Source organism: Rissa tridactyla, chromosome 1, assembly GCF_028500815.1.
Source record: "Rissa tridactyla isolate bRisTri1 chromosome 1, bRisTri1.patW.cur.20221130, whole genome shotgun sequence".
In the NCBI taxonomy this organism is placed as follows: Eukaryota; Metazoa; Chordata; class Aves; order Charadriiformes; family Laridae; genus Rissa; species Rissa tridactyla.
This window is the reverse complement of record NC_071466.1, coordinates 29,884,180-29,905,578: the sequence shown is the minus strand read 5'-3', so window position 1 is coordinate 29,905,578 and position 21,399 is coordinate 29,884,180.

Sequence of the window (21,399 nt, the reverse complement as noted above, 5' to 3'; positions counted from 1 at the left end):
AGTGCTGGGAAGCTGGGAAAGCTGGGAAAGCTGGGAAAATAAATAGAAAAAGTCATACCAAAGGCAAATTAGAATAACTGTAAAAAGCCAATTAATACCCTATTTTTCATCCTAACAAAAAGCATTTTCCTTAGTAACTGAACAACAGTGCTACCCTGGATTAGCATGTTATTTGTTCTTTACACACTTTTAAAAGACTGGATTTAATTAGAATAACCAGTTGCAAATTAGCTATTGTTTTCATTGATAATTTATCATATTAAATGGTTATTGTAACTGCACTTCATTTTTTAAACACTTTACTGCCCTGTAAATCTGCTTTTTACATGCCATTACATTACTTAGGGGTTTAACAAAGAATGTTTTCAATTCTGCTGATGGGTGGAGAGTAGATTTAAATACTGCGTTTTGCAAACAATTTCTATTTTAACAGGCAAATCACCAACAAGGGAAATATACAACCCATCCAGTCCAAAGACAAAATATTTCTGCCTCAGTTAATACCTGTCATAAATGTACCTAGTGTTCAATAATTCTGTGTGTTGTAATAGAAATTACATGCTTCTGGGAAACCATTTCAGGGATCCAAGGGTAAGGTCCACACGAGCATTTCAACTTGTCCTTCAAATGAGCACTTCAACAGGTGCAAATCAGGCAAACTGTAGCCTCTTACATGAAGTAAAGAAAAAGCAACAAAGAAACCCTGCCCAATTCCAAAGGTTTCTGAAGTGCACCTGAAATTTCTTACAAACAGTATTTTGCTTGCTGAAAGTTGAATCGATTTCTGACTATATGAAGAACAAGAAGGTAGTAGTCAGCATGGATCAAGGAAGGGGAAATCATACTCTTCCATGATAAAACGAAAAAGTTGATGGATTGAGGGGAGAACAGTGGATGTTGTGTCCTGATTTTAGCAAGGCTTTCAACACCATCTACCATAACATCCTCATAGACAAACTAGGTAAGTGGACAGTCAAATGTATTTAAAACTGGCTGAAATGCCAGGCTCAAAGGACTGTGATCAGTGACACAAGGTCCAGTTGACAGCAAGTCACAACCAGTGTACCTCAGGGATCAACATGAGATCATTCATGTTTAACATTCTCATTAATGACCTGGATGACAGGGTGCACCCTCAGCAAATTTGCAGGTGATACATACCTAGGAGGAGTGGCTGATAAACCAGAGGTTTGTGCTACCATTCAGAGCGACCTCAGCAGGCTGAAGAAATGATTGGACAGGAACCTCATGAAGTTCAACAAAGGGAAAGTCCTGCATCTGGGGAGGAACAAACTCATGCACCTGCACATGCTGGGGACAAACCAGGTGGAAAGTAGCTTAGCAGCTGGAGTCTTGGTGGAGAACAAGACGATCATGAGCCATTGATGTACTCTTAAAGCCAAGAAGTCTGACAGTCTCCTGGGCTGCATTAGAAAAACTGTTGCCAGCAGGCTGAGGGAGATGATCTTTCTTTCTCCTCTTCTCAGCAATGGTGAGACCTGTCTGGGGTGCTACGTACAGGTTTGGGCTCCCCAGTAAAAGAGAGACGTGTCCTCATTGGACCATGTCCAACGAAGGGCAACTAAGCTGCTTAAGGGTTTGGAGTATCTTTCATATGACAAGAGGCTGAGAGAGCTGGGACTGTCCAGCATGGAGAAGTCTTAGAGGGTCATCCCTGAGCCTAGATACAATGTTTATAATTACCTGCTGGGTACAAGACATAAGAACTAGAGATGTCTTGTGAATGGTGCACAGTGACAGGACAAAAGGCAATGGGCAAAAACTGAAATACAGGAAATTTCGTTTAAACATAAGAAAAAGCATTTCCAGTGTGAGGATGGTCAAACACTGGAGCAGCTTGCCCACAGATGTTGTGGAGTCTCCATCCACAGAGATATTCAAAACCCAACCAGACACAGCTGTGAGCAACCTGCTGTAGCTCAACATGCTCTGAGCAGAGGAAGTAGACTACGTGATCTTCAAAGGTGTCTTCCAGCCTCAACTGTTTCATTATCCTGCCATTCTGTAAGTTTTGGGTCATTGTAGATGGCAATGTTCTACTGATTATTAGCATTTTTATAGTAATAAACCATCACTAGTGGCTAGCTTCAGGCACTAACCAAAGGATTTATCCCAAGTGGACTTAACAAGTTCCAGACACATGGGCAAGATACAAATGCCTGACTCCCTGCAGGGAACGTGGTTAGCTATGGCTAGTTCTGACTCAAGTAACTAGTATGTAAATTAAATTGCAGATTATTGCTATCTCTCGGACAAATCCAAAGCCCATTAAACTCTTTCATCATATTCAACTGTTTCTGAATCTGGACCTTTCATTCTTATAATTAATTTATCAAGTTAAGAACAAAATCCAGCAATTAGATTATCTCTGATTTTAAATGAAGTGTCAAACTGCATAGCTGGAGGCTCTACCAACACATTTTTTTCCCTCACGGCGTTGTTCTGTGACATCTGTTAATATGTTGTCATGATAATTTTTTGCATCATTCGGGAATTTTTATAATCTTACAATTATGGGGTGTGGATTGGCAGATATAATTAGAGATGTGTGCTTTGGGAGTAGGGGAGAAATAAATTATAAAAACATAAAATATGACCACATATTGCACTGAAACTGAAAACTATTATTATGTGTGATGTAGACAAGCTGGTATACAGCATAACAAAGGCATCTCAGGCTATTATTTCAAACAGTAAAAAAAGATGTATTGGCTGTAATTAAGGTTGGGTTATTTCTTTTTCAAACATGTATTACTTAATTTCCCTCCAAAACAGCATGACTTAAACTTTGTTTAGTACTTACTGTAGCAAAAAAGGTTATAATAAGGAAAGAGCAAGGTGATTATAAGGAGCTATTATCACAGTTCTGGTAATAGTCTGCCATAGTTTTAGGAGTAATGATGTGCAGAACATTTTAATTGCTCTGACTTTCTTAATACATTGAGTTTTCATCCTTGCATTAAATTCTATTCTAATTGTCTGAACTGTCTTTGAATTTGACTTGGAAGTTTCTCTTAACTTGAGTGATTCTGCTATCATTATAGGTGAATTTTGCTTCATCTCTCCTTGCATATAAGAAATTCAAGTGCCAGCCTATATTAAAACATGCTGCTTTCTTTTTTTTTTAGATTTTTTGTTTTTACATTCCAGCTAAAGAGCAATCAACAATGAGAGAAATTGCTGCAACATTGTTCACACCTCATCATCAAAGAGAAAAGGAGAAAAAGTTGTCATACAAAGTAAAAATAATTTTATTGAAGAAACAGGCTTCCTGGAATTGAACTTCTTCCCAAGATAGTGATTTTTCAGTTGTGTGTGTGTACCTTTCCTCTCTGTATCAGCATATTTTCTCTGAACTCAGTAAAAGTACTCACCTGCAAAAAAATTCTATACATTTGTAAACATTCACAATCTTTTTTTTATATTAGAAATTATTACTGGTAAATGGAAGCCATCAATCTGACCATTAGACATATTTTCTGTTTCATAGGGATGGTGCACTGGAAAGATTACAACAAAGAATTATTATGATACTTGATTCATTTTACTGCAGAATGTTATTTTCATGTTTGTATTACAATTAGAAGCATAGAAAGTAGAATTCAAGTGGAGGAGGGCAGGAGAATTTGAGAAAAACTTTATTCCCAGACATGGAAAGAAATAAACTAATTGAAATTATGGGGAGAAAAAAAATCTGAGGAAAAATAAATAATTTTAGGAAGAATGAAGTTTACAGATTTTTGTTTTATCACCTTACCAATGGGGCTTTTGGGACAGGACACACTATCTGCATACTTATGTTTGTCCCAACAGCAGACGGAAATAATACATTTCTAGTGGTGTTTCAGTTTCCTTAATTCCTCATTTTTCAGAGCCAAACTATGGATTTTGCAGCTAAAATTTATAATTAACTTTAAATTAATAATTTTACCATAATTTTGTTATATGTTATTTAAGTCATGATCCTATGGAATTTTTAAAAAATGTATCAAAACAGCATTTTTCCATACTTTTTGATGGTGGTTGGTTTACTTACTTGAAACTTCATGCTGTTTTATAAAGTATCTTTTCAGTACAATGTCTAAAGCAGAAGCGAAATCAGTGTTGTGAAGTCAATCCTTTGCTGCAGAATGGGACCACACGGTTGACATACTAAGTGGCAGGCAGGTTCTTCCAAAGAACAGGGTTATTACTGAGGACTGGAGTTCTTCAAACTATTTTCCTTTTATGTCAGCAACATTTTCAGGCTGCCTTGGGTTTAATCTTAACCAAGCTCTTACCACATGAGGCAGTGAGGAGACTGAATAGCAGTACTCCTTACAGCCAACATGCAGATGGTATACCTACACGCAAGTTTCTGCAGCAGCAGTGTCACTGGAAGGGTCTTAATTAACTCATAATTAAAACAATTCTCTAAATTACCTTGTTACACGTGTTATGCTTAACATGACGCTTGAGGAAAGGCAGTGCTGCATCTGTATAAGAAGCTGCTGCACAAGCAGCTGGCTTAGGGCTGGACCTCCATTTCCAGCACTACCTTCAGGCATAGGAATTTTCTTCTGGCAGAGCAACAGGTCTCATCACGCAGTACACAGACAGCACAGGCCAACAGTGAGAGGAAACAGCTCTGAAACATATGACTTTCACAGCACTGAACACCCAAGGTCACAGGCAATTGATTTTTTGCTATTTTTCCCAGAGTTGTACCTTTAGAACACTTAGAACTGCCCCACAGACCTGCCAGTATGAGCGCCGTAAATCACAGCACTAATTACTTACGCCTAACAGTGTGTCCTGGCTAGACTTGGGAAGTTCCACCACCCTTACTAATTTCCTTCAAAAACATGAAAAACAAAACTGAGCACAAAGTTTAGTTCTTGTTAAACAATATTATCACCGTGCAATAACTGCCAGTTTAAAAAAATAATTTTTTTCAAGTACCGAGGAAAATACCTGTTTTGGCCCTATTTATCAAGGTGAGATAAAGTTTATGAAATATGCTTTTCTCAGATATGCAGTTGTTTCAGTTACATTTTAAATAGAAGACAATAGCAAATAAACATTAATTTGGGAGCAATGTTGTGCCAATATAGCTCGAATCCGTGCACTTTGAGCAGCAAAGAGGCAAAGTGTTGTAAAATCTAAGAAATTGCCTCATTCTAACCATCCAGCCATAAGCAAAAAAAAAAAAATCAATAATCCCAAGCAGAGGCGTGCATATGATGGGAGGACAGCGTGAGGTGAAGGATTATGCTATTTCCATCATCCTTTGAGTCAAATGATGAGGAAGGTCTGTGTCACTTCTTGTGCCACCCCTGCTCGTGCTAGTACGGAACAAGAAAGTTCAAGGATCCCTTTGCTCTTCTTCCCATAAATTTACTCCTCAAAATGTGTAGGCCTTTTGCAAGCAAGTTGTCATGAGGAAGTTTCAGAGACCAAAAAATAAAAGGGATTTGTGGGGAAATACAGAATAGTATTGTTTCTTACCCCTCTATGGACTGGCATATCCACTTTGAGTTGCGTTCGTGTTTCAGTCTGCTGAAAAGTGCCCTCATGTGTTTGGCTTGGTAAGACAAGTAAAGGTAGGACTTTTTTCCAGACACAGAATTTGCTTAAACCTAGGGTCCTCAAACCCTTCGTGGTAAAAGATTAATAATTAAAAAAAAAAAATATTTAAAAGCAGATAGAAGTCAGAGATTAAAACATCTTCTAATGGTTTCAGTAACTGCCACACTGACATCAAAAAAAGTGAATGCAGGTAATTAAAAGTCCATGGCACCAACAAATAATTTGCTACCACACATAATCTCAGTGCCACACAACTTGGCATACACCTGTGCACTGTCCTTAGCCGTGAACACATAAGCAGGTTAGCAGGGGAAAAAAAAATTCTGCTCCAAAAGTAGGGGAAAAAGTGTTGCAGAAACATCACCTTCTGAAACAGCCATTTCAATAAGTGCAAATCCAACCTAACCTAAAAATATTACCTCTGCTTACACTCCAAAGAGGTTAATTCTGGATAAAGTTACTGTGCAATAACTCCAAGTTTGGTGAATCAAGTCTTTGCCCTGTACCTGGGCAACTCCATCCAGTGACCAAGGCTTTAGAAATACTAGACTAATTTAAAGTATTTCCTTTCCTCCGTAAAGCAGAATTCAACTCCATTTATTTAGCAAAAGTTGAGATGTCTTGTCCAACCTCATTTATCAGGCTTTCTCAATAGTCAGTGGGAGTGATACATTTCCGCTCAGCTGTCTAAAATAGTCGGGATTAATTGCACTTGAGGGGGTCTGTCCTTCTCCATTTGCCTGAAGACAAAACAATTATCTTAGACTAGCCGTATTAACAGTTGGAAAGACGAAGTGAGGTCAGACAAATCACCTGGAACATTTCCCTGGACACAGATATCTGCTGTAATAGAGGCTGTAGAAGTATTTTTTAGACAGGCATTTTCTCATTTGATTTTTGTCAGTCAAGTCTACGCTATCTGCCATAAGTGATGAACAGTAATGGTAACGATTAGCCAGTAACTGCTAATTATTCCTGACAAACGGCTGAAGAGATAGCTAAGCCATAAACCTTCAAATATATCAGGGTGAGTGTAACTTTACCATAAATTTGAAACCTATAGGAAAGCTTGTGGCAAAGTCTCTCTCACTTTCATACATCAGTGATAGGACTGTCTGTGAAAGAATATATTGATTATGAAAACATTAACTATGTGAATAAATATGCATATTTAAGTGCTGGAAAAATCACAGCTTAGTCCAATTCCCACGAAAAAATCTCTCTTAAAAGAATGAATCACCAGCTTCTCTGTCTCATGGTGGGATTAATGCTTACACTGATGAACTGATATTCATTCATCATTTGTTTTATAAATACTTGAGAAAAAAAAATCAAAGTACACCTACAAGATAAAGCATAAGGCATCTGCCATTTGAGACAAGCTCCATCCTCCTTGCAATTATGTGCATATGCTAATAACCATAATCAATCACATATGTCAGGCTATACCTAAATAATGCATATTTTCCTCATTTCGTAGTTTCAGCAAGGGCTTTTTTTTTTCCATGAAATGTAAAGCACAGGAATTTGGACCCAGCTCAATCTATGCATGCTTGTGTGATCACCACTGGGTTTTCCCATAGGAAGGGGGTAATCAGATCTTCTAGTCTTCTGATATTTCCATTCTAGAGGCTAGATCCTGGTCCTGGTTAGATGGGGGTAAATGAGGAACACTTGCACCAAAATAAGAAAATGCCTTGTTTTTTGTCAGGTTGGCCAGGAATGTTTTGGGTTTGGTTGCATAGTTTCATTCCACATCACAGAACAACCAAAACCCTTAAAATGTATTGATTATACATTTAGAGCGCAACCTCAAAATAGGCAGGATCTCAGTGACCAGGCAAGTCACCAGACATCTGGGAACATTAACTCCAAGTTTTAGCTCCTGTAAATTATGTCTCTAATGTGAGGAACACTCGTGATTTATATAACACACAGGAACTCCAACAGGAAAGTGTCCTGCTTTACGGAGTACAGTTAGTTATTTAAACCTGAGTATTTAAACCTTGACCATTAAAATTTTGACTTAACCACTAATCTACTTGCTCTGTTTCTCCTTAATGCATCTATATCATATCTGATAAAGCTTTCCTCCTTTCTTCATGGAAACCCACACATTTTAACCCAAACCCAAACCTTATGGTATAAATGAAATTAATCCAATAAGTTAACCAGAAGATTAAAACAAGTAGATCTTTACTGTAGATAATAGTTCCAAATGATCAGATTCTCTAAGGACAGTTCTTCAGAATGAATATCCAGAGCTTTGGACAGACTTTGTTAGATTGAATGCAATTTAAAGAGTACAAAGACATACTCAAAGTGATAAACAGAGTGAATCAATAATGCAATGAAATATGTGAACACCAATCTAAATGTTATTTATGTCATTTGATGATCTGTTGACAATCTTCACTAAAAAAAAATGACTGCGACCCATATTCACACCCTTCTCAGTCAAAAACATCACTGAAATCAGAAGTTCAGAATACAGAAGTTTGTTGATGTTTTTCTGAAATAAAAGTAACAGCTTAGCTTGTGGTAACCAGAAATAAAATTCAGTGTGAAGCTGGGCTGTCCCACAGGGAACATCACAACAGTTGAGGCAGTGATGTTCTCTTGTTCTCAAACTAAGTTTCATCCCCATACACATTTTAATCTCAGCCCACAGTAAGAGTCACCTCCAACCAAAATGCAGCCCCCCAACAGCGGGGACAGCCTTGTCCATTCGGCACCTGAGCTCAGGTTCAGATTGCCGTTCACATAAAACGTATGGATCTGGCATGGGAGCAGCCAAAGCAAGGATGTCACCTTCCAGAACCTTAGCAAATATTGTAAGCCCTGTTCTTGCCAGCATGGTCTGGAGCCTGGCCAGCAGCCGGGAGACTACTGTGAGTACAGGAGTCATGGCCTCCAGTTCATGTTTCACTCCCAGGTGTAGGGTTAGGCAGTTTCCTAGGGTTTCCAGACACACCAAAGTGGTACTCAACTTCCTGAAGACAGCACAATATAATGCCCTTTCACGATACATTTGGAGACCTGTCATGCAGCCTCCTGTAAAACCATTCTTGCTGTGTTGTACACTGTAATTTAAGGGTAAAGAAAGTCAGGAAAACATTTAGCTCCCATCTAGGTTATAAAAACAGTGGAGATTTTCTTTTTCCTTATAATTTTATACCTCTATAAAGCACAGTCCTGTCAAGAGTCAAGTGTATCCCCAGGAGTGTTTGCAAATGTATGGGCAGATATTTATCAAGTCAGGAACTTTCCCTGGTCAGTCAAATGAAATTGCTTTATTAGCTAACCTAAATGAAGATGCATAAAGGTTATCCTTGATGGAAACTGCACTCAGTGTTGCTTACACAAGAGTCCAACTTATGAGTCAGATTTTGCTTTCCTTGTATTACCACCTTCTGAAAAGACAGTTAATGCATCATTTCAAGGTTGGAAAACATGGCACGTCTCAATTTTTGCCAACAGAATCATAATCTGATAAGCCTCCTCTTTTTCCTGAGAACTATAGACATGAAAAAGACATTTTCAAAGCAAGCAAAGTGATGAAAGTATTTCCTCAAAACTGCTTTTGTTTAAATATCAATATTGCAGCTTTATTTTTCATTATCAAAAGCTTGTCCCTCATTTCTGGAAGACTGTGTTTGTGTCAGACATATTTCTTAAACTTTGTTTTTTTCTAATTTAAGACCTCATAAAATCCCAACTTGCAGATGGCAGTGAGAATGGGGAATCCGTAGGAGATTGTGTTTCTGTTCACATTGGAGTAAAGTTAAGGTTTTCTTTCCTAATATTATTCTTCTGTATTTTCACTCAGACTAGGAGCTCACTGTTCCAAATCTGTTCCAAATTCATCATATGACCTCTTGGAAAGTACAGAGTGCTAAAATATAATATTATATTGTAAGTCTTCTCCCTTTCTCCTCCAGGAAGAACTACAAGTGGTTCAAAACCATCCTGAGCTTCCCGTAGAGATGACTCCATATGCTGATCTTACTGTGACTCGTAGATCTGGCTGAAGTGAAGCATTTAGCCCAGTCTAAGCAGTCACACGCAAATTGAAAAAAATGATCTGCTCTGCCAAGCTGACAATTACCGACAGCATAGCACACTGTGTGTTTCCAGACCTCCGTAGGGACATAAGTGGCAGTTTAGAGAGAAATGCTCTGAGTAAAGTCCTCTCTTCACCTTGGCTGTCAAAGATGATCCATTCTGCAGAAAGACACACAAAACTCAGCAACAAGGGTGGAATAAGTAGATCAAAGACTGGCTTTGTAGCCCATGGATAAGAATATTTCTTTAGGAAAGATGATCCTTTTAATTTGCCTAGGGAAATTTTAAAGTTGAGCAAGGAGATTTTCACATGTCTCCAGGAGAAGCAACATGGGCAAATAGATCTTCTCAAACATTCTCTCTTATAAACTTTGTCTAACCCTCATGCTACTTTATGTGCTTACTGGAAAGCTTAAGTTGGAAAAAGCAAAGTGTTTTGGAGGCTATTCTACAGTATGATATTTCAAAGTTTTCAAGAGATCTCAGTGCTGTCAGGTTGGAAACATGTTTTTTTCACTGCAGTTGTTCAGAGTGAACAAGTTCATCTTCTTTTAGTCTTTCACGCACTCTGAATGACGACTTGAATTAAAAATCTCTTATGCCCTTTCCTTGAAACTGACACATATTTTGGAAAGCTTTCTGTGCTACAGACCAGCACATAAAGAACACAGAAGATTAGGCCAAATGAGCAGGTGAAACTTTTTCTTTAAGCACTTAGCAAATAGGGAAACATCCAGTTGAAATATCCCTCCTTGTTCATCCACACAGGCCTCCTGGCATCTTTGCTCAACTTACAGGGCAGAAAGCTTTCCCAGAGAAGCTGGGGATGTCCCATCATTGGAGAAGTTCAAGATCAGGTTGGATGGGACTTTGAGCAACCTGATCTAGTTGAAGATGTCCCTGCCCACAGCAGGGGGGTTGCACTAGGTGAACTTTAAAGCTCCCTTACAACCCAAACTGATCTATGGTTCTGGGCTTCTATAGTTTACTGCAGTCTATCTAACAATAGAAGCCTGAGCTAGTCTAAGTAGGAACAACTCTCTCAATACAGTCTGGTTTCATTTCAGGACAAGAGTTAGGGAGGTATATCAGGTTACTTTTGAAACTTCCCATTGCTGTCACAGTACATTTTGTTTGGCTGAAAGGCCAAATTAACTGTGGACTTTAAGTCTACGTTTGTACTTAACCGGCTTTTCCACCACTGAAACACACACATAGATTTTTAGCATATATTTGTTCATGGGAATTGAGCCAAAGCATATCTTCAAATTATAGAAGTTCCCAAGGAATCCAGGCAGAAAATATGAAAGGATATCTTAACAAGTCAGAAATCTATTCTTGTATTTGGACCTAACCAGAGACGCTGTGATGAAATTGGATGAGCCAAACATTTTAATTTTGTTTTTACTATAAAACATGGAAAGAAGACTCTTTCTCTTGCTATGCTGGATTCTTCAATAACATTACATTCCCTTCATCTTGCCCCTGCAACATCAAAAAACTGTCTGGATTTACCAGCTCAACAATACTATAACTTTTGAATAGCTCCGTGAATTCTTCTTAGCAAGCTATCCTTGTTTGTCCTGTAATGTGTTGCTTTAGAGAATCACAGAATCACAGAATCTTCATGGTTGGAAAGGACCCTTAAGATCGTCGAGTCCAACCAGACAACCTACAATCTCTGCCACTAGAGCATGCCCTGAAGTGCCACATCCAGACGTTTCTTCAGTACCTCTAGGGATGGTGACTCAACCACCTCCCTGGGCAGGCTGTTCCAGTGCCTGACCACTCTTGCAGTAAAGTAATTCTTCCTAATATCTAACCTAAACCTCCCCTGCTGCAACTTCAGACCATTTCCTCTGGTCCTGTCATTATTCACCTGGGAGAAGAGGCCAACACCCACCTTTCTCCAACCTCCTTTCAGGTAGTTGTAGAGGGCAATGAGGTCTCCCCTCAGCCTCCTCTTCTCCAAGCTAAACATGCCCAGCTCCCTCAGCCTCTCCTCATATGACCTGGTCTCCAGACCCCTCACCAGCCTGGTAGCTCTCCTCTGGACACGCTCCAGCACTTCAATGTCCCTCTTGTACAGAGGGGCCCAGAACTGAACACAGGACTCGAGGTGAGGCCTCACCAGTGCCGAGTACAGGGGCACGATCACTTCCCTGCTCCTGCTGGCCACGCTATTCCTGATACAAGCCAGAATGCTGTTGGCCTTCTTGGCCACCTGGGCACACTGCTGGCTCATGTTAAGCTGGCCAGCCACCAGCACCCCCAGGTCCTTTTCTGCCGGGCAGCTTTCCAGCCACTCTTCCCCAAGCCTGGGGAAGCCAAGCCTTTATCACATCCTTCTTTGAGTTTCAACAGTGACTCAGCACTTCAGTGCTAATTCAGTCACTAGACTAGAATAATTAATTAAAGATTACTTAATGTTATTTCACCTAACTCTATCCATCTCAAAGTAAGTATGTGAACTAATAATTTAGGCTCCTTCTGTAAGCATCTGAGAGAGATTTTCTAGAATATGACTTCTCTCACTCTGCAATAAGTGCCAATAACAAGGGGAAAGAACTGTTTCCTGGATGTACTTTTTTTTACTGACTAGTGCAAGAGCATAAATATTTACGTCAGATTGGAATTTAACATTTAGAGTAGATTTTAGGACAAAGCTGAATAAGGTTAGCTCTTTTCTACTAATATTCTCTTCAGTATCAAAGAAAGTCATTAACATTTTAAGGTTTGGAAGGATTAAAAAAAAGAGAGTAATGGTCTATTGCCATAGGTGAAAAGGGTGAAATGGGTGAAACTTCCTAGTCACGACATCTCCTGGAAGGCCAACCTTCAAGCAGTTCCTATAATATCATATGGCTTTTGTGTGCAGTTTACTTAAGTTTAATTTTGGACTACTATTTGTGGTCTGGTTTTGTTGTCCTTTTTTTATTTTCAAGATTGTTCTTCAAGATTATGGTGGGAAAACACAATGGACCTTATTTGTAAATTGTGTTTTGGGGGGCGGGAGGGGAAGAAAGTGCCATTTGACATAATTAAGCACGGAGAAAAATTAATTCCCAGTGGCAAGGCACTGACTTCCACTATATATTCAATAAGAACAATCTCCGTCTGAAGTAGCATCATATTTCCTCCTTCTGGAGAATTTTGCAGGTTAAAATGTTAGAAAAAGAACTGTCTGGCAAGCACCTCTTCAGAAATGACAACAGGGCCAGACTGAGAAATGTGCCTTGTTCTGATCTCTATGATGCGGATCTTGTTTGAGAAATGTTTAGGTAATTAGTCTGAGAGGTGTATATATATGTATATCTCAGTAAGTAGCGTGCATAATGACAATAGTAACAAAACCACCGTAATTACATATGGACTGAAAGTGATTAAATAGAGAATAAAATGACAGGTGTCCTTGTTAGACAGCACAAACTAGAAAACTGCCTCCCAACTATAGAATGGTGAGAGTGGAACCACTTAGGTATTCTATTCTTAAGTATAGACCTGGGTACCTCATCAAATGGAGACACAAAAAATGAAAAATTAAATAGTAGATGCAAATGAAAGAGGGACTGATGGCAAGAGAACATTTTACAGAAAACATAAGATATTCACACTGAAAAAGGAAGTTACTCTGAACCTTGAAGGACTACATATGATGTGGCTTTGATTTTCCCTGATGTTTTAAGGGTTTTTTAGATATGAGAGTATGACTCTATGATCCAAAAGATGTAAAACCTGTGAACTGAGTTGCAGTTGTACTTCAGTAGGCACAACCACATGATCCACAGCTATATGCTGAACTTAGGATCTCTGTGCTCTGAGCTTTGCCTTTGAGTACTTGAGCATTTGGCTACATTTTTTTGGCATTTCGCCTCCTCACAGAGCTGTAAGCAATCTCTCACCTGCCTCACTTAAGATGATGTGAACAATCCCTCACAACTGCTTAATTTCATCAAAGAAACCTCCAGAGAAATTTCATCTATCAGCAAATCATTTAGGAAGTTTTATGTATGAGGATTTAATTTTTTACTATTTTTGACTTCCTGGAAAATTAAAGAGAACAGCTTTCAATCAGGGTAATGTAATTGTTCCTTGCTTATTTTCTCCCAAAACTTAGAAATGTTGCCAGCTTTCCCAAAGGGGACTGTAAAAGTCAGAAAAAGACCTAGTTTAGACACGAATGGAGTTTACCAGCTTTATTTGCTCAGGCTTAAGAAATTACAAATTCTTGAATGTTGCTATTTGTTTGAGTTGTACATAACAATAATGATGTTCCAGCTTATTTCAGTACATCCAGCAGATCACACAAAAGACTGTGTTGCCTGTAAGTTTCGGTGCTTCATGGCAGGTTTTGTAAGCTTACGGTGACACAGACAGACCCTGAACTCCCAGGAAATACCTTTCTCTTTAACTAAAAAAAAGGCCCATCATCTTACAGGGCTTAAAAAAATTACTTGTTGGAAAGCAGTCTGTATATCTACAGTAATTGCTACACTGAGATCAACAATATCTATTCTCATTCCTGTTTTTTTACAAGTATAGTGCATGCAGAGGAATTCCAGGAAATTCAACAAAGCAAATGCAAAAATTGATAAAGAAACAAATATTTCCTTTCTTTTAAATCTGTACATTCCAGACTAGTCAAACTTACATAAGAATCTGATAAAGAAAAAGAAGAAAAAGAAAAAGAAAAAGAAAAAGAAAAAGAAAAAGAAAAAGAAAAAGAAAAAGAAAAAGAAAAAGAAAAAGAAAAAAGAAAAAGAACAAGAAAAAGAAAAAAGAAAAAAGAAAAAGGAAAAGAAAAGGAAAAAGAAAAAGGAAAAAGAAAAAGAAAAAGGATAAAGAAAAAGAAAAAGGAAAAGAAAAAGAAAAAGAAAAAGAAAAAGAAAAAGAGAAAAAAGAAAGGCTTAAATGGAAACAGATTGTTACTGAACAATAGGGAGAGTTACATTTAACTGTAGAGTTATGAAATGGCTACAACAGCACTTGCACCGATGATAGAAACAAATGTCTACTAAGTAGTGATGAATGGAAGAAAGGAGGTACATGCATCAAGGTAAGCAATCAGTAAATGTCACAGTGTTTCACAGCACAGTCATGAACAAGCTAAATCAAATTATATGATCATTATAAATTAATTGCTGTATTCTTTTTGCCACAGGAGGCAATTTGCATTCATCACAGAACACAAGAGTAAGTTTGTTTGTTGCCATCTTCCAAAACACCCAATTGCAAACCAAAGCAAAAACCCTGTCAGACACAAAATGTTCATATTTCCTGTTGAGCCCAAAGGAGAAGCAGCATTTTATTTTTTACTGTAACTAAAATAATTCATGGAGTGTCTGTAAATAAAGCCTTTACTGAAATGTTAAGGTTTAAATGTTACATATTAACCACAGCAGCTGTGATAAGGAAGAGCAGATAAGAAATAGAAATTGTTTGGGAGCTATGAGAATATATAGTTTATAAATGTTTGTAAGAGTGCAAATGAAAAAAAAAAATCAGTTCCTTAAAATAGTCATAAAGAGTGTTTCTAGCTTACTAGATGGAAATTCTCAATGTTGCTTCATTAGCACAGAAAGTTTTTAATTTCCTATTCTAAACAGTACCGTTATTTGTTAAAAAATAAATGTTGCCTGTATTTCCGGACATGGCTACAACCAGCTGTCAGTGAAGAGACTGCGACAGGGCCAAGCTCCTCTCAAAATGGTATGAAAAGCAAATTGTAGCCCAACTATGAGTCTGCAAACCTTCCTGTTGCACACACTCCCCCTTCATGTCCCTACCGTCTGCTTCTTTCTTGAGCTCACGTGGCCATTATTTCATCCAGATATACTCATGCTCTTTACATGCTCCCAGTCCCATTTTTAGTGACTCATCAAAACAACAGAAAATGGTCCACCCAAGGCACAACTGTTGGTGCAATCACTCTTCACAGCGGTGAAGGTTTCCCAGCAAAAGCACCATTCCCTGCACTCTCTGCAGGAAGTGGATCAGAGGAAAAGGAGGCAAAGGGTTTGAGGGAGAAACTGCCCAATTAAGTTCTCATCCATTCCTTGCAATACCGGTTGTCATTATTTAGGGACACCAAGATCTCCATCCAACTCTCACTACTGAAAGACAGCCCATCCCTTCAACAGGAACTGAATACCTGGACAGAAAGAAGGAATAAAGAATTCAAATCAGAGCAGAAAAATACCAACTGGAAGATGCAGACAAATAAATTTATTTTATCTATTCATCTAAGTAGCCATGGTATTTTGTTTGTATAATGAGATGGATTTAAACCACTGAATCTTCTACAGACAAATACATAATGTTCCTAAGAAAGTAATCATACATTTGTTCATCTGGAATAAATGAATAACATATTGATTTGATAATGTCTATTCTCCAAAGGAAAAGGTAAATTGAATTTAATGATGTTAATCAGATAAGAACATGTATGAAAATCTTAAATTGTTCCTAATATCAGTAACAGAATAAACTCCAAAGAAAAAGAAATAATAGTTTAGTCAGTGGAAGGTACAAAAATAGTGCTTCTTAAGAAAACATCTTCTCTCATTATCTCACAAGATGATAGATGCTGGAAATGTTTTTGAAGCTCCTGCCACCTTTCTCCACTACTCAGTTTTTAGGATAGAGTTCTGATTCTCAGTAGACATAAGTCGCTCATATCTCCAGTACTGGAGAAGAAATTCAGCAGATAGAAGTGCACTGAAAGAAGAGAGAAAAGCTCCAGAATGCGTCATATAGGTGGAAGCAGGCATCCTACAGAGAAGCCTCATCTATAGTGGCAGCCTAAATAATCAATTTAGACTAAAAACCTGAATTTTATATAGTAAAAGTTGGGAAAGTGAATCCCATCTTCTGTGTGTGCGTGATCTATTTCATATAGCCTTGATTACAGTTAGATGCTCAAGGTATGCCCGTAATACTGATACGCAGACTGCAGATAATACTAATACTACTAATAATAGTAATATGAATATGAATAAAAACATGAATATTAATAAGAATACTAATACTTTATTTTATGATTATAAAGTCATAGCAAAATATTACCTGTCAAGAATAAGATCCATGAAACGTGATAGCATTTTTTATCCTGTCTTCACTTTCTGTAACAGGGAAAGATTGTTTAACAGTCTTATACTACTGCAGAAAAGTACTAGCTATTAGAGAAAATTTAGGACAAAATTCCAGGGAAATTTTCTTTCATTACTTCAACAGAAATTCAAGTTCATTAGTTACAACAGAAAACTGTAACAAAGCTGGCAAGCTCTAGAAGAATTCTTTCTCTTCACACTATGAGAGTAAAATCTTTTGCTTTCACAAAACCTCACAAAGTATTACAATATATCCAGTCTTTTATGCTTGCTTTTTAAATATATTTTATTTAAACTCGATGTCACAAGCTATGCAAGTTCTCTGGAATCAAAATAACTTTGCAAACTGGAACCCTGAATTTGAATGGACAATGTTATTCTGTATTCTGAATTCTGACTTCTCTGTTCTGTTCTGTATTCTGAATCCCAGTAAAACCATCTTAAGAAAAATGGGATCGGATACTTAGCTTTAGCAGAAATAGCATGGGTTTAAAGCATATTGCTGCATGTGATAAACGCAGTTTCATGGCATTAGACATAACATAAAGAATTGTTGATTATTTTTTCCCCAGATTTTTCCAATTTGTGTAAATACATCACATACTGAGTCAATCCTTGTAATCTCTTGAGTTTATCTATTTTAAATGCTATGGGGAAAGTTGATGATTCAACAACTGACATGTACTTATGATGCTCTAAGCTTTTCACTGTATGTCAGATCAAATACTGAGACTAGAGTTGGTGGCTTTCCTGTGTGTATCAAAGGATGTGAAAAAAAGCAAGATGAAAAACGGAGAAGCTGTAATGTACTTCTAAAGGAACGTGAGAGTGGCAAAGCTTTTCTTTGTCCCACTTCCATGGCAGAAAGATGAGTAGCTCCACCATGGACGTAGGATAATCACATCTGCTCATCAGGGCAAGGGGCGCCTGCAGAGGAGGCTGGCAGAGCTTATTCTGTGGCTCCTGTGCAGTTGGTTGTACCTCCACTGGCTGGTACAGTTAAGCACTATTAAAATCTGCTATTCATTCACTGAAATAAAAAATACAAATTAAAAATAAAAAAGTCTTGTGTGGTTGACAGACCTGAGGCTTCAGTCCCTTTGTTCCCATCACCCTTGATAAAGGCTTGAAGGTGAAACGCTTCACATTCAGTCTCTTCTCTATACACACACAATAATAGCAGGGTATGTCTTATCTAAACACATGACTGAAAATTAAGCATCTGTTCCAAAATAGCAGCCTGGACCCCCTTACCATCAGCAGGAGGAGAGGGCCACCTTCCCAACATGATTCATCCCATCTGCTTTAAATAATTTTCTGCGGATGGAAGAACAGCCTCTAGAAGTGCCTCTGTTTCCCCAGTGGTTACAAAGGAGTCTAAACAACTGGCTTAGATTAGCTGCCAATTCCTAGAGGGCTAATGCAAGACAAATTTCCCCTGCAGAGCAAAACAGGAACAAGATGCCTTCTGTCCGTTTCCTTTCTGGCACGTTTGGGCCCTGGGGAACAAGGCATCCCTTGCCTTTGACTTGCAGGGCAACAGCGCTTGCCCCTTCCCCAGAGCCAGGGCAGGCGCAGAGGGATCAGCAAGGTCTTATTTGCTCCTCCCTGCATGGCGACAGACCCGATATAGTCCAAAAACCAATAAGGAGCTCAGTAGCTGGTACTTCCCTGGCCAGCCATCATGCTCTCATCCAAACACGAAATTAAGATACTAGGAAAGTAATTTCACGTGTTTCACGGTCCTATTGAGTAATAGGGGTGTGTCTGCTAGCTAATGACTGTTCTTCAGTATTTATGGCTCTAAGGTTTACGCCAAAGCCTATGCAGCCCATGAAAATGTTTCCATTGCCTTATCTTTCCAGGCCTTTAATCATTGCTTGTTATTTACTGGTGATAATAGCAAAATAATGCTTATTGCATGTGCAGACTTTGAGTTTTCACTATAGTCTATCAGTAAGACGTTAAAGATGTGCTTCTTGTTTTGATTCAAATTAAATGGCACTTTTCCCTTATGACAATTTTCAGGTCTTACCCTCAGCAAATGTTAATATATTGTTGAGAATGTTTTAGAGTGTATCATGTATCATATATTTTGTTTTGCCTGGGCCACAGATGAACAGGTTTCTACTTTATTTTTGTCAAAAACAGGATTGCTGAAAGAAGACAAGTTGAAGGGTTTTTTGGAATCCCTTCTACCAGAAGATAAATTCATCGCTTTCTGTGAAATACTTTTATTTCTACAGCTTAATTAAAGGTACACCTTATGTGAACACATTTTCTATTCTTTCATTTTCAGTAAGTGTGTAATATGCTGCTTTTTTTTTTTTTAAGATACTATCCAAATGAAATTCTCTACCATTTTACACTTTTTATATGCATAAATCTTGAAACCTAAACATGTGTGCTAGATGTCTAGTCCAAAAGACTCTTCAAGGCTTCTTGCAAGAAGAAACTGAGAAAAAGAGTCACCTCAAGGGTTCATCTTAGCTTATCTAAATTATTCTCTGGAGGTACTTTTTCTCTTTACTGTTGCAGGAAGTTTATATGACTAACTTGAAGTAAATCTTAAACATTTAGCTAGCACAAGCTGTTTGAGATTAATTTCACCTGATGTTCATGGAAATAATAAATTTCTTAATTAAAGATCTGAAAGCGTATTTGACTGATCCTATCAATGCTGCCATTAATTATTAATTAATTTCCTAAGTATGCTTAAATACTTTTTAATTTCCTATTCAAAAGCCTCATTAAAAATAAATTTTAGATGCTTGATGAACTTATTATTAGAACTGTCTTAGCTAGAAAATGTCAGACTCTTATTCCTTAGACACTCTAATACTCTGTATTTGTCTGCCCTGAATGACATCAGTATAATAATTTGAACTGCCAAAGAGTATTCTAAGAAATTCCATCTTCCCAAATTTCCATCTGCATTCAAGTCAGTTCAGATATAAGACATATTTATAATAGACACAGCCTGCTAAGACACCTGGAATTTAATTAAAGGGCAATCTTACTGCATTTCTTAATTAAGAAGCACTTTTTGAGTAAGGGCACTGTGTCATGTACTTTTTTTGCCCTTGCAAAATGATGTAGGGCCACCTGGCATGTTTACAGTGTATCATGTAAGTTTTTGGCTCTGTACTAAAAAGAAAAATTCAAACAAAATTAGCACTGCGAATAGGCTGTGAGTCTGTGGTGATAAACCCTGCATCAGCTAAAAACACAATCTACACTTTTTTGCTCTGCATTGAGCACAACTCAGTCAGAGGACACAGCTCACTGTCTTACCAAGGTTACAGTCCCTGTATTCATAATCAGCAGTGTGGCTTTTGACAAATCTCTGTCAAGTTCTCAGTGGGTGAGAGAAAAATGTGCCTGCCTGATGGCACACGCAGTCAAGATCAAAGCCTATACCGGTATCCTTCTCACTCTAAACTGATCCCAAAATATATTTAGTTAGGAATGAATCCACTGCCCCTTACAGGCTTCATATCTATTGTTATTAGAAGTACTATTTCTACTGAAAATTGTTTTCAGACTACAACAGCTCAGATGTGTGTCTCTGTGTGTATAAACTTGTATACTTGCGTATATAGCTAATAAGTACTAATAAGCTACTAGTAAGTAGCTGCCCTGCATACAATGTAGTAACTCACAACAGTTTGAAAGGAAATTAAAAGAACCTCGATGGCTTGTAATGCTGGATATGGGATCCCATCCCTTCATGGCTAGCTTGTCTGAATGTGATGAAAAACAACAGCTTTCCAAATGCATTACACCAGCATTCATAAGCAAAATGATGAAGAAACTGGAGAGGGGATATCCTTATTTTGTCAGCCTTATAAAATAAATCACCCAGACAACATCCAGATCTCCAGCATCACCCTAACCCAGGTGTACACTCATGTATTGACCTCAATGATTAAAATGATGCCACCATACCTTACAGAAAGGAACACACTATAAATTCATACACCAAATGCAGTCCACGACCTAAAAAAAAGAAAGATCATTCCCATTTTTGAAAGAGGTATTCTGCTAGATTTTATAAGGAAAGTTCCCAAAGATACTTAATTCTGTTGGGTCATATTTCCATAGTTCTTATGCTTAGCTGTAGACGGCAGGGAGTCCTACTCCAGGCTGATAAGTGTTTGGCAGCTTAAAAAGGTGTGTCCCATTCCCGTTGGCCAAAAGGACCACAAGGGCCACAAGGATGGAGGGGAGGAATCAGAAAAGAGGATCCCTCAGGCTCTGAGAGGGGTTCCAAAGAAGCCTTCTCCCCTCAAATACAAATAAATCAAATAAACATGTGGTTTTGGCACCCGTGCAATGCTTTCCTGAAGTCTAAATTGCAGTCCAACTGATGACTCTGTGTTGAAATGAGTCACCACTATTCACTGAAACACCATCCAAAGCACTTGGAATGTGACTAGAAGCAGGGATCAGCACTTTTGGATGGTGCTACTTATGACAAGAATTTGGAAACAGTCTGCATCCAGATAGTTAGAACTTGAATCAAACAGTACATTATTTACTTTTATTGCTGCCTGACAATGTCTGTTTCTCAAGAATCAACTATGAAGTTTATTAGAATCAGCTTCAGTCAGAAAGATGCTGCAGAACAAAATAC